The 15,051-nt window shown below is 45.1% G+C and overlaps 3 long non-coding RNA genes across 3 annotated transcripts; 2 read left to right on the top strand and 1 right to left on the bottom strand.

Moving 5' to 3' along the window:
• Positions 1 to 289: 289 nt before the first annotated feature.
• On the bottom strand, positions 290 to 6,776 carry LOC147373769 (uncharacterized). Its single transcript, XR_015162064.1, has 2 exons — positions 6,653 to 6,776; positions 290 to 890 (listed from the first exon to the last, which is right to left on the bottom strand). It is a non-coding gene; the product is annotated as an uncharacterized LOC147373769 (long non-coding RNA).
• On the top strand, positions 3,345 to 7,210 carry LOC147373770 (uncharacterized). The gene is made up of 2 exons (XR_015162063.1): positions 3,345 to 3,572; positions 6,584 to 7,210. It is a non-coding gene; the product is annotated as an uncharacterized LOC147373770 (long non-coding RNA).
• Positions 7,211 to 13,064: 5,854 nt separating this feature from the next.
• Positions 13,065 to 14,508, top strand: LOC147373771 (uncharacterized). The gene is made up of 2 exons (XR_015163153.1): positions 13,065 to 13,590; positions 13,803 to 14,508. It is a non-coding gene; the product is annotated as an uncharacterized LOC147373771 (long non-coding RNA).
• Positions 14,509 to 15,051: the final 543 nt, after the last annotated feature.

The following is a 15,051-nucleotide window of genomic DNA, read 5'->3' on the forward strand; positions in this document are numbered from 1 at the left end:
TAGGGGAGGCTGGGGTTCGGGCAGAGTGCATTTTGTAGACATGGAGAAAGCACTGTCAACTAGATCTGGGGAGTCCATGAATTGTGGCAGATTTGGGGCAAAGTGGAATCAACAGGGACAAAAATAATTTAGGAGACGCCCTGCTGGGAGCTCCAAAGCTTCTAAGAAGATGCTGCCTGACGGCACCCAGCTCAGCTTGACTGTCCCACAAATAAAGGGCACACTTGGCTATGGTGATGATAATACCTGGGCAGAGGGAGAAAGGCATAGAACCACACGACTCAGATGCTTTGGGCCACTTCTAGAATATTTATTGAAGCAGGCAGTTTGGAGGTATCTAGCCAAATTACTTAATCATTCAACTATTAATCATTCAACTAGATGTAAACATATCCCTGGGAATGGATGGGGTTCACTCACAAGTTTTAGAGGGGTGAAAAGTCTTTTTAGGGACTTCTGTCTTGGTTCAGTGGTTAAGACTGTGCTCGCCATGCAGGGGACTGTGGGTTCAATCCCTGGTTGGGGAATGATGATCCTGCATGCTGCTCATTGGTGCCAAAAGAAATAAATAACAATTTAAAAATAAAAGAATTAAAGAATATCAGCTTTTTTTAAAAAAACGACTTTTTAGGGGGTGGTAAAATTGCATAGCTCTCAGAACAGGTGTGGCTTGTCCACATGGAGATCCCTGATGTCTGGGGGCCAGAAAATTCCATTGGGACCCCAAACACGGGGGAGACCCCACAGGGCCTTCAGAGACCTACAGGCAGAGCACGCTCCTTTCCACCAGCACCGGCAGGGCGTGGAGTCGATGAGCACCATCCATGGCAGAACTTGGCCGGGAAAGGCGATTCCAGAAGAGAGCAGACCTGATTAATGCGCTGCAGCCTCTGAGAAGATTAATGTGCGGACAAGGGGAAACCAATGAAGGCAATTTATTTAGACTTTCAGAAAGACTCCACGCTAAGGGCTATTTTTAAAAGTCACTGAGGAATCTAGGTTTTAAAGGACTAGCTTTTTGAGATTAACGCCAACGAGACACCCACATTTTCCTGTTGCCTCCACTACGAAATATGAATGACTTCTGACTTTCACCCCATGGGGCATTTCTAAGCAGGTTCCCTCCTCTGCTGGCCCCTCCAGAAGTAGTTTTTGATTCTTCTCTCTCTTACCTAACGTCTTCCACTTTATATGTAATTATATGTATAAATGCATCCCTGGTAGACTGGAACTCACCTGAGGACAGGGCAGAGTCTTCCCCATTTTTGTATCCTATCCAGCACTCGGACTAGGATTCCCTCCCCCTGATTCACCCTGACGCATGACGGCAGACCAGCAAACTTGACCACTACAGTTTATGTCTGGGGCTATGTTCCCACTCAGGCTGCCCTGGTGGCTCAGCAGTAAAGAATCTGCCTGCAATGCAGGAGATGCAGGTTCGATCCCTGGGTCCGGAAGATCCCCTGGAGGAGGGCATGGCAACCCACTCCAGTGTTCTTGCCTGGAGAATCCCATGGATCCAACTGAATCGGCTGAGTACACACACATGTCCCATGCACCTCAAGTTCAGCCTGACCAGCCCTGCAGTCCCCAGCCCCAGCCCGTCACATTCAGCTGCTCTTCCTGTGCCCCCTTTTGGCTAGTGGCATCTGCATTCTCACTGCACCCACCTCGGTTGGGGCCGTCACTCCTGTACCTGTGTTACACCTTTCCATTGGTCTAGTCTTTCGAAGGCCAGTGAGCAGGGTTCTCTGTGTCCCCTCCCCATGGCCTCTCCAGTCTCACCTTCTGTTCCATATGTACAAAGCCCCTGCAGGTCCTCACATACCCTGAGAACTCCTGCTGTCCTCCTATGACCTCCCACTCCTCCTTACCCGGATTCTTCCAGCTTCTTCCTGTAGTGAAATCCTACTTGTTCTTTATATACCAACCCAGGTGCTGTCTCCTCTGAGAAAATTTCTCCCAGTCCCCAGTCCGGGTTTATTGTGTTTCCTATGTGCTCATTCATTCATAACAAACATTTCTTGAGCAACTTCTATGTAACAGGCATTCTCTTAGGCAAGGGTGATAGAATGGCAAACAAGACTGTTGGTCTCTGCTTTCATAGAGCTCAGCATTGCATGAGGGGTGGAGGCAATTTTACAAGGAATTATAAAAAATATAGTAAGTGTTAAAATAAATGCCCCCTTCTGCCACACGGCCTTTGCTTATGCCCCCCTCTCCCCCGGGACTCTCTCTTCCCTTTGACTAGTACTCCTTCAGATTGCATGCAAAATTGCTTCAGTCATATCCAACTCTGCGACCCTGTGAACTATAGCCCTCCAGGCTCCTCTCTCCATGAGATTCTCCAGGCAAGAATTCTGAAATGGGTGGCCATGCCCTTCACCAGGGGATCTTCCAAACCCAGGGATTGAACCCATGTCTCTTGTATCTCCTGCATTGGCAGGTGGGTTCTTTACCACTAGCACCACCTGGGAAGCCCTTCAGATTAAATTTAATTATTTTCCCAGGTTAGATCAAATCTCTGCTCTCTATGCTTTTATCACATTTTGTACTTCATCAAAGCTTGTAACACAATTATAATTTTATATATATTTGAATCACTGCTTGATTGATGTCCAACTCCTCTAGGCTGTAATCTTTGTGAATGATGGGCCACGTCCAGTTTGCTCACCTTGGTAAACCTGGCTAAATAGAAACTTAGCAGGTATCTGCAGAGAAGGCAATGGCACCCCACTCTAGTACTCTTGCCTGGAAAATCCCGTGGACGGAGGAGCCTGGTAGGCTGTAGTCCATGGGGTCGTAAAGAGTCGGACACGACTGAGCGACTTCACTTTCACTTTTCACTTTCATGCATTGCAGAAGGAAATGGCAACCCACTCCAGTACTCTTGCCTGGAGAATCCCAGGGACGGGGGAGCCTGGTGGGCTGCCGTCTATGGGGTCGCACAGATTTGGACACGACTGAAGCGACTTAGCAGCAGCAGCAGGTATCTGTGGTATAAAGCAGTGCCAGGGAGGTGAACAGAAGACCTCCACCTGGTTATTATGTTATGCAAAGCTGCCCAGAGTAAGTAAGAAGTTAGACACCCTGCAGGGAATGAAGGAATTAGGCCAAGAGCAAGTGCCCAGCCAAAGTGCTCCAGGTGGCAAACAGCTTTGGGAAGACTGTAACTAGAAGGGCTGGTGTTTTCAAGCACGTGTTTCCATGGTAGAGGACTTATTCTCCAAAGGGTGCATAAGATAACCCATTAGGAAGCAGGAAGAAAACATATTCATCCCCTTATGCTGAATTTTTAATCTAACTGAAAAAGAAATTAAGCTTTACGATGATCTAATAAACAGGCTGAAACCAGCAACTCCTGTAGTGTCAGAGGGTCACATGCCATGCAAAGTACGAAGCCCATGAAGTATTCTGAAGGAAGAATGGCCACGCCCTACAAGCAGTGTCTGTGTGTCTTTTATGTGAACGCATGGATCACATGACTTAGCCTAAACCAAACCTCACGAAGTGAAACATGGCTCACAGAGTTTACTGCGAAGAAGTCACAGACGGAAGGTAATGCTAATAATGTAAGTACAAGTGAACAAGAATTTTCTTCTGAACTGACACTGCCTCATACAAGTTCTTTGTCAACCATGTTATGAAATAAAAACAATGGATTAATCAGACCTGACAAGAAGACTACCAAAAGAATACAAAATTATCGCCAAGTCTTCTTGAAATATGGATTTGCATCCTCTATTGTTAAAGGCAAACCTGGGCCTGTTTATGGTTCTCATCTGGACATCTTAATTAATGGTGATAATGCATGTGTACAATTTATAAATGAATATACATATCTTGGGGTATATACATAGGTGTGTGTGTATATATATGTATATATATATACACACACAATGTATAGAATGTTTTTGCTTATTTATTTGTGGTTTTCTAGTTGTTTCTAGAATGTTTAGAGCCTAGAATGTTTTTGCTTATCTATTTGTGGTTTTCTACTTGAGGTGTGCAACCAAGACTTGGGGAACCATTTCTTTCAAGAACTGAAAGAAGACAATATGGTAGAACTGGGGATGGGCAGGGTGGGTAGAGGAGAGCAATTTGTCTAGAGAGATAAGCAGGATACATAGCTCTATCATGATACTTATCATACTATTTATAATTGTTTATTTTAGGGATTCTTAACATGGTACCCAATAATTTATGTGTAGGTATATTTTGTGGAGATGATCCATAAACTTCATACAGTTCTCTGAAGGTCTATATTTAAATGTTAAGAACTATTGATTTAGTTAACGGTCTGCCTCTCCCAACTAAACTGTGTTCTTTGTTGTCAAAGACTTTTGTCTTTATGATCATCATCATAATAGATATAAAACAGGGATTCAATCATTGCTGCTGCTGCTGCTAAGTCACGTTAGTCATGTCCGACTCTGTCCAACCCCATAGACAGCAGCCCAACAGGCTCCCCCATCCCTGGGATTCTCCAGGCAAGAACTCTGGAGTGGGTTGCCATTTCCTTCTGCAATGCATGAAAGTGAAAAGTGAAAGTGAAGTCGCTCAGTCGTGTCCAACTCTTCACGACCCCATGGACTGTAGCCTACCAGGCTCCTCCATCCATGGGATTTTCCAGGCAAGAGTATTGGAGTGGGTTGCCATTGCCTTCTCTGCAATAATTATTGAGTGAATGAACAATTTACTTTTTGCTTTCTCTTCCAGCATCGGGAGACAAAAATCAGAAAGCCACTTGCAGTCCAAAGCAATTCTTTCTTATAGAGAGTTTTGTAGGTTTTATTCAATCCATGCTTCCATCGCACTTATTGTATGAAGGGACTAAGTCTCTGAGCAATATTGACTCCTTCAGTCCTTGTAATAAAACCTAGGAGGAAGGTACTATTGATGTCCTACTTCTTGAGCAGTGAAGCTTAGGGACAGAGAGGTTAAGTGGCGTGTCGAGGGAATACAGCTGGTAAGTGACAGAGGCAGGGGTCAAACCCAGTCTGGCTGCAGAGTCTGTGCTTGTGAGCAGCACACTGTGGCATGACCTGCAAGTTGGCTCATGGGTAAAAGGGTCGTGTCATCAGAAGACACTCAGTGTAACCTGACAGTAAAGACATCTGCTGTAACCGCCGTTGTTCTGTGGCAAATATGCCCTTCAAAAGCAGAGCAGGAAAAAGCAGAGCTTGATTCAAAGGGCTTGAGTTCATGCAGCTATGAGTGGGCTCAAGTGGTTAGCTCCATCTTGTAAAATGCCAACTGCTGACCAAGCTGTGAGATTATATTTAATGTTTGATTGTGGAAATTCTCTCAAATATATTCAGAATTGTAGAGAAAAATACAATGAACCTTTGTGTACTCATCACCCAGCCCAACAATTAACCACATGACCAATCACATTTCATCCATACTCTCACCTGCTTCCAAACTGTATTGCTTTTAACACATTATTGACCAGAAACATGTTAATACCTCTTTTGTTACCTGAATATTATTGACTAGCATGTTTCAATTTTCGCTTACATAACAAATCACCAGCCACAAGTGTTTCTGCAAAAATCCCCCAGTCAATAAAGAGTTAAGTCAACTCTAGATATCATGTGATTTCATAATGGAACTTTAAAAGATTGTGCTAGTCACTTAGAAACTGTCTAGAACTGAATTCAGAAGACTTGGATTTTGCCTCGACCGCATTTCAGCTGTGTCCTTGGGGAATAACTTTTCTGAGCTTCAGTTGCATCATCTGTAAAGTTTGTTTACAGAGGTTTCACCATATTGTTTTGAGGATTAGATAATTCAACACATGTGAGTAATATTTAAACTAAGGCTTTGATTGAACCTCAGTGTAGCTCTGCTTCCATCTTGCCCCACCATGAGAACCGTGATGGTTAATTTTATACGTCAACTTGATGAGACTATGGTGACCAGCTATTTGGCCAAATACCAGTCTGAATGTCTCTGTAAAGGTATTTATATCTTACTGAAGTATAGTTGATTTAAAATATTACATTAATTACATGTGTATAGCATATTACATTACATGTATATAGCATGGTGATTGTGTATGTTTACGGATTATGCTGCATTAAAGGCTATTACAAGACCATGGCTATGATTCCCTGTGCTATACAGTATATCCGGGTTGCTTCTCTATTTTATACATAGTAGTTTGTATCCCTTACTCCCATACCCCTAATTTTCCCTTCCCCTGTTCCTTCTCCCCTCTTTTGTTGGAGTATAGTTGCTTTACAATATTGTGTTAATTTCTGCTCTACAACAAAGTGAATCAGATGTACCTATACATGTGTCCCCTCTTCCTTGGATTTCCTCCCCATTTAGGTCACCACAGAGCACTGGGTAGAGTTCCCTGTGCTGTTGAGTCATTTCTCATTAGTTATTTATTTTATACATAGCAGTGTATATATGCCAATCCCACACACCCCTTCCCCGCTTGGTTTCCGTACATTTGTTCTCTATGTCTGTGTCCCTATTTCTGCTTGCAAATAAGTTTATTTATGCAATGTTTTATGTGTTGGTATATGATAACTGATTTTCTCTTTTTTACTTATGTCACCCTCTATGACAGTTTCTAGGTCCATCCACATCTCTGCAGATGGCAAAGAAAAATAATTTTAAATGTGGGATTAACACTTACAATCAGTTGACTTGAAGTAAAGCAAACAACCCTCCAAAATACAGGTTGGTCTCATCCAATCAGCTGAAGGTCTTCAGAGAAGACTGAGGAGACAGGTTTCCCACCCGAAGAAGAAATCCTCTCTCTAAATTGTAGCATAGAAATTCTGCTTGATTTTTTGGCCTTTGGACTACAGCCTGCAATGTCAACTTTTATTCAGATTTGCAGCTTACCACTTGACTATGGATTTTGGACTGGACAGCTCCACAGTCAAGGCTGACTTCAAATTGGGATTTAGCCAAAGGGGGTCAACAGCAGGCAGTTGGAGGATGTGGGGAGAGAGAGGCTGGGGCATTTGTCCCCTTGGCTTTCTGCTGGTAGGTTATTCCAAGCTGCCTTCCGAAGTGGTCCTTCCCACTGCTGAGGTTCAGTGCCGCTTCCTCCCCTCCCCTCTCCAGGAGACCAGGCGACTGTCCTCCCCCACGCTGTTCCAGCCCCTGGCACCATCCCTGTGGTTTCCTCACACTGGGCCCACACTTTGGCAAACAGTTCCTTTATTAAACTCTTCTTAAGTACCCAGTTTGAGGATGCCATCTGCTTACTACAGGGACCCCAAGGGTACAGATGCCAGAGTAAGCCATTTAACAGACAATCACAGACCAGGTATGTGGATTAAACAATGTCAGGAAGAATTCCATTAGGAAAACTTCAAGTGCTCATCACTTTTCTGGAGTCCCCAGACTGCCACCTTCCAAGCTGTCCAGCTGTCTGGGAAAACTCAGCGCGTGTCTTCGCCACCCCCTTCCTCTCCAAGGTGTTCTCTTCTGGGAATGGAACTCACTCAGGTCCCTCTCATCTACTCTTGACCTTTTTTTTTTTTCTCTTTTTACTGCATCTTGGCAGCAAGGAAAAGCAACTCCTCCCATTTCCCACAGTATCACATCATCTTTCCACACCCTCAGCATCCCCTTTCCCCAGCCTCTGAGACTTGCTGTCTGTGGGACCAGCTAGCCCACAGCCTCTGAAGCCAGCACAGTCAAGGCCAGAGGTTCCCCAGCAGTGTCTAGAGATCACCTCACACACACACACACACACACACAAACACTTTGGTTATTTAAATTATTATTGTCATTTTTCTTTTAGATGTGGTGATTCAACAGTTTGGTCATTTCTACAGGACTACACAATTAATTTCCACCCACAGCTAATTGGATATCCTTTCATTTCCCCACTAGTCCCCTAGTGTGGCTCCTGCCACCCCTCGCCCCCATAAATATGTATAAAGTCGCTCCAAATATTAGCAGTATGTTTTGAAAAACACAACCAATTATACCAGGAATCTGATATATTCAAAGCTAGTCACAGCCTTTCCTTCCTTGGCAGCTTACTTTGAAAATTAGAAAACAGCCACTCTTGTTTATTAAAAACAAAAACAAAAACTTGCCCTCTATTCACCAACACAACAGTGTGTAGAAATTTTGCTTTAAATAATTAAAAATATTAATGAACTACAGAGCAAGAGATGTCCATTTTAATGAGACACTGATACAATATAGTGGTTTTGATGTTCCTCTGGTTTCATTAAACTGGGATTATGTGTGGATGGGTGTGTGTAGCCGTAAGAGCAAACTCAAAGACCAAAGAGTACAAACGCTGTTTGAAAGCTAATTAAAATGGCCTTCAGGATTTGGGGAGCAGCAATAAAGTCAACACCATCTTCTGCCAACTTCCATCTCTGTCACACACATACTGTTTGGATTCAGCCAGCATTTCTGCTTTGGAGTTTATGACTCAGCTGGTGAATGGCCCTTGGATGTGGACATTAATGACCCCAGAGTCATCAGTCAGCAGGGGTCTCTTTGACATCCTTTCCCACCCAAACCTCCATTTATCATTGCATCTGGAAATGAGGGACCTTCCCCATGCAAATCTGCTCAGCTGCTGTGGTTGGGGAAGGTTCTTCTACTCAATAGTGGGGAGGAAGAGGCTGGGACGAGGCTCGGAGAACCAGCCTGCTGGGGACCACAGCACTGACCCAACCCTCCACCCAGCCTGATTCCCTTATCTGGTCTAAATCCCTGCCTAGAAGAAGCTGCAGAAACCAGAAGGCCCCCACAAGCTTCCAGCTTTTAAGAAGCACATGGCTTTTCTTTGTCTTTATACGCCATTAGCCTCCACACCTTGGGAGCCACTTAGAAACAGTAAGTGAGACGTAAAGAAACACGCCCAAACTTGCCCCGCTTCTGGGCACGCTTCACTCTCCTGCCTTCTAAACTCTTCCTCTCCAACCGCTGCCTCCTTGATTCACTCCACCATTTTCCCCAAACCCACTTTGAAAGAGGATATCAAATAGTCAAAGAAAAGAAAGAGGTCTTACATGGAAATGTTTGTCTTTCACGTTTTCCACTCTGGAATTAAACCCCAGGGCTGTGCGCTGAGTGTGTCAGTTGGGATGCTCAGTTCTTTCTACTAATCTGTCTTTGCACGTCTCGGGATGGGCCTGGGCTTCAGGATCAGGTAGGTCTGCGTGCTGTTGATTACTAGATGACTTTGTGATATTTAACCTTTCTGGGTCTGTGATTCCTTACACTTGTCAATAGGACCTCATAATGGGATATTTATGAAGATTAAGTTTAGTTAATGAATACAAAAAAACTATGGGCAGAACTTAGAAGATCTTGGGTCTTCAATCACAAAAGACACCATGAATATATCCAAACCATTCCAGGGGCACAGAATTTGGATGCTCCTTGGAAATGAGTTGTTAAGGCTCATTCTGAACATCGACATTATGAGACTTACCAAGCAGAAATCCTAGCCTGGAAGCTTTGAGAAACAGGCAGAGTGGCTTCACCAGGATACTCTCAACTCCTTGGCTTCTAAATCTCTCCTGAGAATTAGGGTCCCCCATGAGTTTGCCGGACTTCCCAGGTGGCGCTAGAGGTAAAGAATCCACCTGCCAATACAGGAGACATAAGAGACATGGGTTCAATCCCTGGGCCGGGAAGATTCCCAGGAGGAAGGCATGGCAAACAACTCCAGTATCCTTGCCTGGAGAATCCCACCAACAGAGGAGCTTGGCGGGCTACAGTTCACAGGGTTGCAAAGAGTTGGACATGACTGAAGTGGGCCAGCATACGCACATGCACAAGTTAGAATTCTCCCAGCTGCACTGGGCCCCAGGGTCTCCTGTTATTTACATGGATCATAAGTTCAAATGTCTACATGATCTTGCTTCTGGGCTTAGCTATGACACTTCTTCCCACCAAGCCCACAAGACTTAAATCAGGTCTCCCTGTCCCAGTTTTGTCCCCACTACAGCCTGTTCTCACAACAGTGAGAGGAATTTTCTTAAAAATAAAGCAAATGGTGTCTCTCCTCTGTTCAGCACCCCCCCACGAGGGCTCCCATCTCACTCAGGGTGAAATCCTGGTTCTCCATAGTGACTAGCAAGTTGCAATACAACATGGCCCTCCCCCACCCCTGCTGTCCTCTTCAAGCTCATCCACTCCAGCCACACTGACACCAAACACACCAAACACATAACCAGCCACAGGGCCTTTGCAATTGCTTCCCTTGATCTGTAAGGTTTTCTTTCTTTTTCCCCACCAGAAGTCTGTATGACTTTTGCCATCACTTTTCGAAGACTTCTCAAGTCTTAGAAAGTCACATCATCAGTGAGGTCATCCCTAACCTAAAGAATAAAATAGTTTGCACACATACACACACCCCACAATACTATTACTTCTGTACCTATGTGTTGCTTTAATTTTTCGTTGCACGCATCATTATCCAACATACCATGCCTTTTTAAATGAATAGGTTTTAAGTTTAGAACAGTTTAAGATTTATAGAAAAATTGAGCAGAAAGTAACAGAAAGTGAAAGTGAAGTCGCTCAGTCATGTCTGACTCTCTGCGATCCCATAGACTGTAGCCTACCAGGCTCCTCTGTCCATGGGATTTTCCAGGTAGTACTACTGGAGTGGATTGCCATTTCCTTCTCCAGGGGATCTTCCCAACCCAGGGCTCGAGCCCGGGTCTTCCGCATTGTAGACAGACGCTTTACTGTCTGAGCCACCAGGGAAAGTTAACAGAGAGGTCCCACAAACTCCATAGTTTACACTAGAGTTGACTCTTTGTGTTGAACATTCTATGGATTTTGACAAATGCATAAGTTCTTGTACCCACCATTACACGTTCTATATCCACCATTATGGTATCATACAAATAGTTTCAACTGCCCTAAAACTCCTTGTGCTCCACCCACTCATCTCTTCTCCTTCCCCCAAACCCCTGGTAACCACTGACCTCTGTTCTGTCTTCATAGTTTTGTCTTTTCCAGAATGTCATGCAGTTGGAATCATACAGTACATAGTCTTCTCAGATTGGCATCTTTTACTCAGCAATATGCATTTAAGATTCCCTCATGTCATTGTGCTGGTTTGTGTGTTTAGTCACTCAGTCGTGTTCGACTCTTTGTGACCCCACGGACTGTAGCCCACCAGGCTCCTCTGTCCATGTGATTCTCCAGGCAGGAATACTGGAATGAGTTGCCATTTCCTTCTCCTGTGGTGGCTTAATAATTTATTAAAAAAAAAAAATCACTGAACCATATTCCATTGTATGAATTGATCACAGTTTTTCAGTTTTGTTTTTTTTTAATCCATTCACCTATGGAAGGACATTGTGGTTACTTCCAATTTTTGGCAATTATGAATAAAGCTTCTATAAACATTTGGGTGCAGGGTTTTTACATGGATATTATTTTCAACTTGTCTTCCCAGGTGGCGCAGTGGTAAAGAATCCGCCTGCCAAGGCAGGAGATAAAAGAATTCAACCCCTGGCTTGGGAAGATCCCCTGGAGGAGGAAATGGCAGCCCATTCCAGTATTTCTGCCTGGAAAATTCCATGGACAGAGGAGTCGGGTGGGCTACAGTCCACAGGGTTGCAAAGAGTTGGACGTGACTGAGTGACTGATTTTCGGTCAGATTGGCATCTTTTATGCACAATTTTCAACTTACCCAGGAGCACAATTGTTGGATCATATGTCAAGAATGAGGAGGGCCTGGCAACCCACTCCAGTGTTCTTGCCTAAAGAATCCCATGGACAGAGGTGCCCGGTGGGCTATGGTCCATAGGGTAGAAAAGACTTGGACATGACTGAAGTGACCTAGCAGGGAGGCAGGCAGGCATGGTAAGAATATGGTTAGCTTCCAAAGTGTCTGTATCATTTTGCATTCCCACCAGCAATGAGTAAGAATTCCTACTGCTCCACATCCTCACCAGCATTTGGTGTTGCCAGTGTTTTGCACTTTAGCCTGCTAATAGATGTGTATGATACCTTGTTGCTTTAATTTGCAACTCCCTGCAGATGGTGACTGCAGCCATGAAATTAAAAGACGCTTACTCCTTGGAAGGAAAGTTATGACCAACCTAGATAGCATATTCAAAAGCAGAGACATTACTTTGCCAACAAAGGTTTGTCTCGTCAAGGCTATGGTTTTTCCTGTGGTCATGTATGGATGTGAGAGTTGGATTGTGAAGAAAGCTGAGCGCCGAAGAATTGATGCTTTTGAACTGTGGTGTTGGAGAAGACTCTTGAGAGTCCCTTGGACTGCAAGGAGATCCAACCAGTCCATTCTGAAGGAGATCAGCCCTGGGATTTCTTTGGAAGGAATAATGCTGAAGCTGAAACTCCAGTACTTTGGCCACCTCATGCGAAGAGTTGACTCATTGGAAAAGACTCTGCTGCTGGGAGGGATTGGGGGCAGGAGGAGAAGGGGACGACAGAGGATGAGATGGCTGGATGGCATCATTGACTCGATGGACGTGAGTCTGGGTGAACTCCGGGAGTTGGTGATGGACAGGGAGGCCTGGCATACTGTGATTCATGGGGTCACAAAGAGTTGGACACGACTGAGCAACTGAACTGAACTGAACTGAATGACATATGACATTGAACAAGCCTTTGTATTTTTTTCCCTAGTTCACCAGGCCTCTGGTAACAGAGACTCCTCTGTTTCACTCATTGCTACTTCCCCCAGACTCAGAATAGCATCTATATAAAGTAGACTATTAATAAGCATTTCTTAATTTTAAGAGTGGGTTTTATGAATTTTAATTCTCAGTTGCACTTCATGTCCAAGATGACCCCCCACCATCTTGTGGAGACTGGTCTTCGACCCAGAGGCCACTGTGGACCTGACACTGGGAAGACAGCTCCAGAAGGGGCAGGGTGCGGAGGGCAGTCTTTTTGATATGTGGGGGAATGTGGGCTGAATAATGGCCCCACACATTGAGCCCCGTACAGCTGAGCCACTGGGGAAGCCCGTTAAGGTTTTCACATGGATGCAGTTTTCAATTTGGCTTCCCCAGGTGATACTAGTTGTAAAGAACCCACCTGCCAATGCAGGAGACAAAAGAGATGAGGGTTTGATTCCTGGGTTGGGAAGATCCCCTGGAGGAGAGCCTGGCAACCCACTCCAGTGTTCTTGTCTGGAGAATCCATGGACAGAGGAGCCTGGCCAGTAGGGTCCATAGATCACAAAGAGTGGAACATAACCAAAGAGACTTAGCACACAGCACAATAAGGCCCACATCTTACTCCCTAGAACCTGTGAATATGTTGCCTTAAGTAATAGAAGGGATTCTGCAGGTGTGATTAAATTGAGGCTCATGAGATGAGCTGAGTAGCATGAATTAGCCAGGTAAGTCTAATTAACCACAAGCATTCATAAATAAGGGAAGCAGGCTGGGTCTGGGCCCTAAAGCAGGCACTGATGAATATGTAAGAGGTCATGTGACGACGGAAGCGCCAGTCAGAGTGCTGCATGCAGCGCCTCGAGCAGAGGAGTGTGGCAGTCCCTAGAAGTTGGAAAAAGCCAGGGGCAAAAAAAAAAAAAAAAAGGATTCTCTCCAAAGCTTCCAGAAAATCACACCCTCTCTGACTTCCAGACCTGTAAGAGGATAAATTTGTGTTGCTTTAGGTCATGACGTTAATGGTAGTTTGTTTAGCAGCAATGGAAAACCAATGCAGGAGGCACCTGTGTGTAAGAAAATAATGGAAATATGTGAGAAATGCTAGAATCAAAACTCATCTCTGTGATAGACTGATCTGGAAGACGAGGAAATGATAACCTGTTTAGGTGACAAGAATTGTGTTTTCAACAGGGTGCTCAAGAAAGGAAAAAGGGGTCCATCCCCTGGACCAACAGGCTTCTCTGCTCAGTTGGTAAAGAATCCATCTGCAATGCAGGAGACCTGGTTCAATTCCTGGGTCAAGAAGATCCGCTGGAGAAGGGATAGGCTACCCACTCGAGTGTTCTTGGGCTAACCTTGTGGCTCAGCTGGTAAAGAATCCGCCTGCAATGTGGGAGACCTGGGTTTGATCCCTGGGTTGGGAAGATCCCCTGGAGAAAGGAACAGCTACAAACTCCAGTACTGGAGAAATCCATGGACTGTGTAGCCATGGGGTCGCAAAGAGTCGGACACAGCTGAGTCACTTTCACTTTCCCCTGGCTCGACAGTGCAGAGAAGCTGAGCACTGGTTTCCCACAGATGGTGTGATGATTACCCCTGTTGGCTCAGGGTCCGCTGAAGTGTCAGGCACACAGGTGGCGCTCACTGATTGCGTGGAGTGGGAGGGAGAGCTGGAGCAGAGGCAGAGGTCTTACTGGAAACGGGGGAGACCTGGTCACCAGAAGGGGCCCAGCCTGTCGAGGCCCCTCCTGGAAGAGGCAAGGGAATGCGTACTGCAAAGAAGGTCATAGGAGGTGGCTGTTGAGGTCCACTTTGCCTCCACTTTCAGTGATTTCTGAAGTGTTCTGCAGTTCCTAAGCTGTGTCTACCCCAACTTATAGACCTGTCTTAGCTCCTCCTGGGCCCTTACCGGGCACATCTCCTGGGGCTCAATTTGCATAACAATTTGCATAATTAAGGACCTGGTGGGCTGACAGGTTTGATTTCAGTCCACAAACCTGGTCTAACTGTGCAGATGGCAACTGGTCTGTCTGCCCTTCCTTTATCTGTTTCTGTGGCTGCTCTTTTGCCCCCAAGTCAGCATATACACAAGGTCATCTCCCAGTAGCTTTTTTTCCCATAAGAAATCCAATCAGACCAACCATTTTATGGTTTTTAATAATACTAGTGAAGAAGAATCCCGCTGTGTGACACATGACCTCCTGCTATCTTGTTTGTTTGGCTGCAAGGGATCTTCAATCTTCATTGCAGCACGCAGGATCTTTTTAGTTGCACTGTGAACTCTTAGTTCTGCCTTGTGGAATCTAGTTCCCTGACCAGGGATCAAATCCAGGCAGGCCTCCTGCATTGGGAGCTCAAAGACTTAGCCACGGGACCATTAGGGAAGTCCCCTCCCACTGTCTGGTTATCTTATTCTTCCTCCTTTTTACTCTCCTCTTTC

The sequence above is a fragment of the Bos grunniens genome, chromosome 4, assembly GCF_055505025.1.
Source record: "Bos grunniens cultivar Pamir isolate PY7600 chromosome 4, Bosgru_T2T1.0, whole genome shotgun sequence".
NCBI classification, from domain to species: Eukaryota; Metazoa; Chordata; class Mammalia; order Artiodactyla; family Bovidae; genus Bos; species Bos grunniens.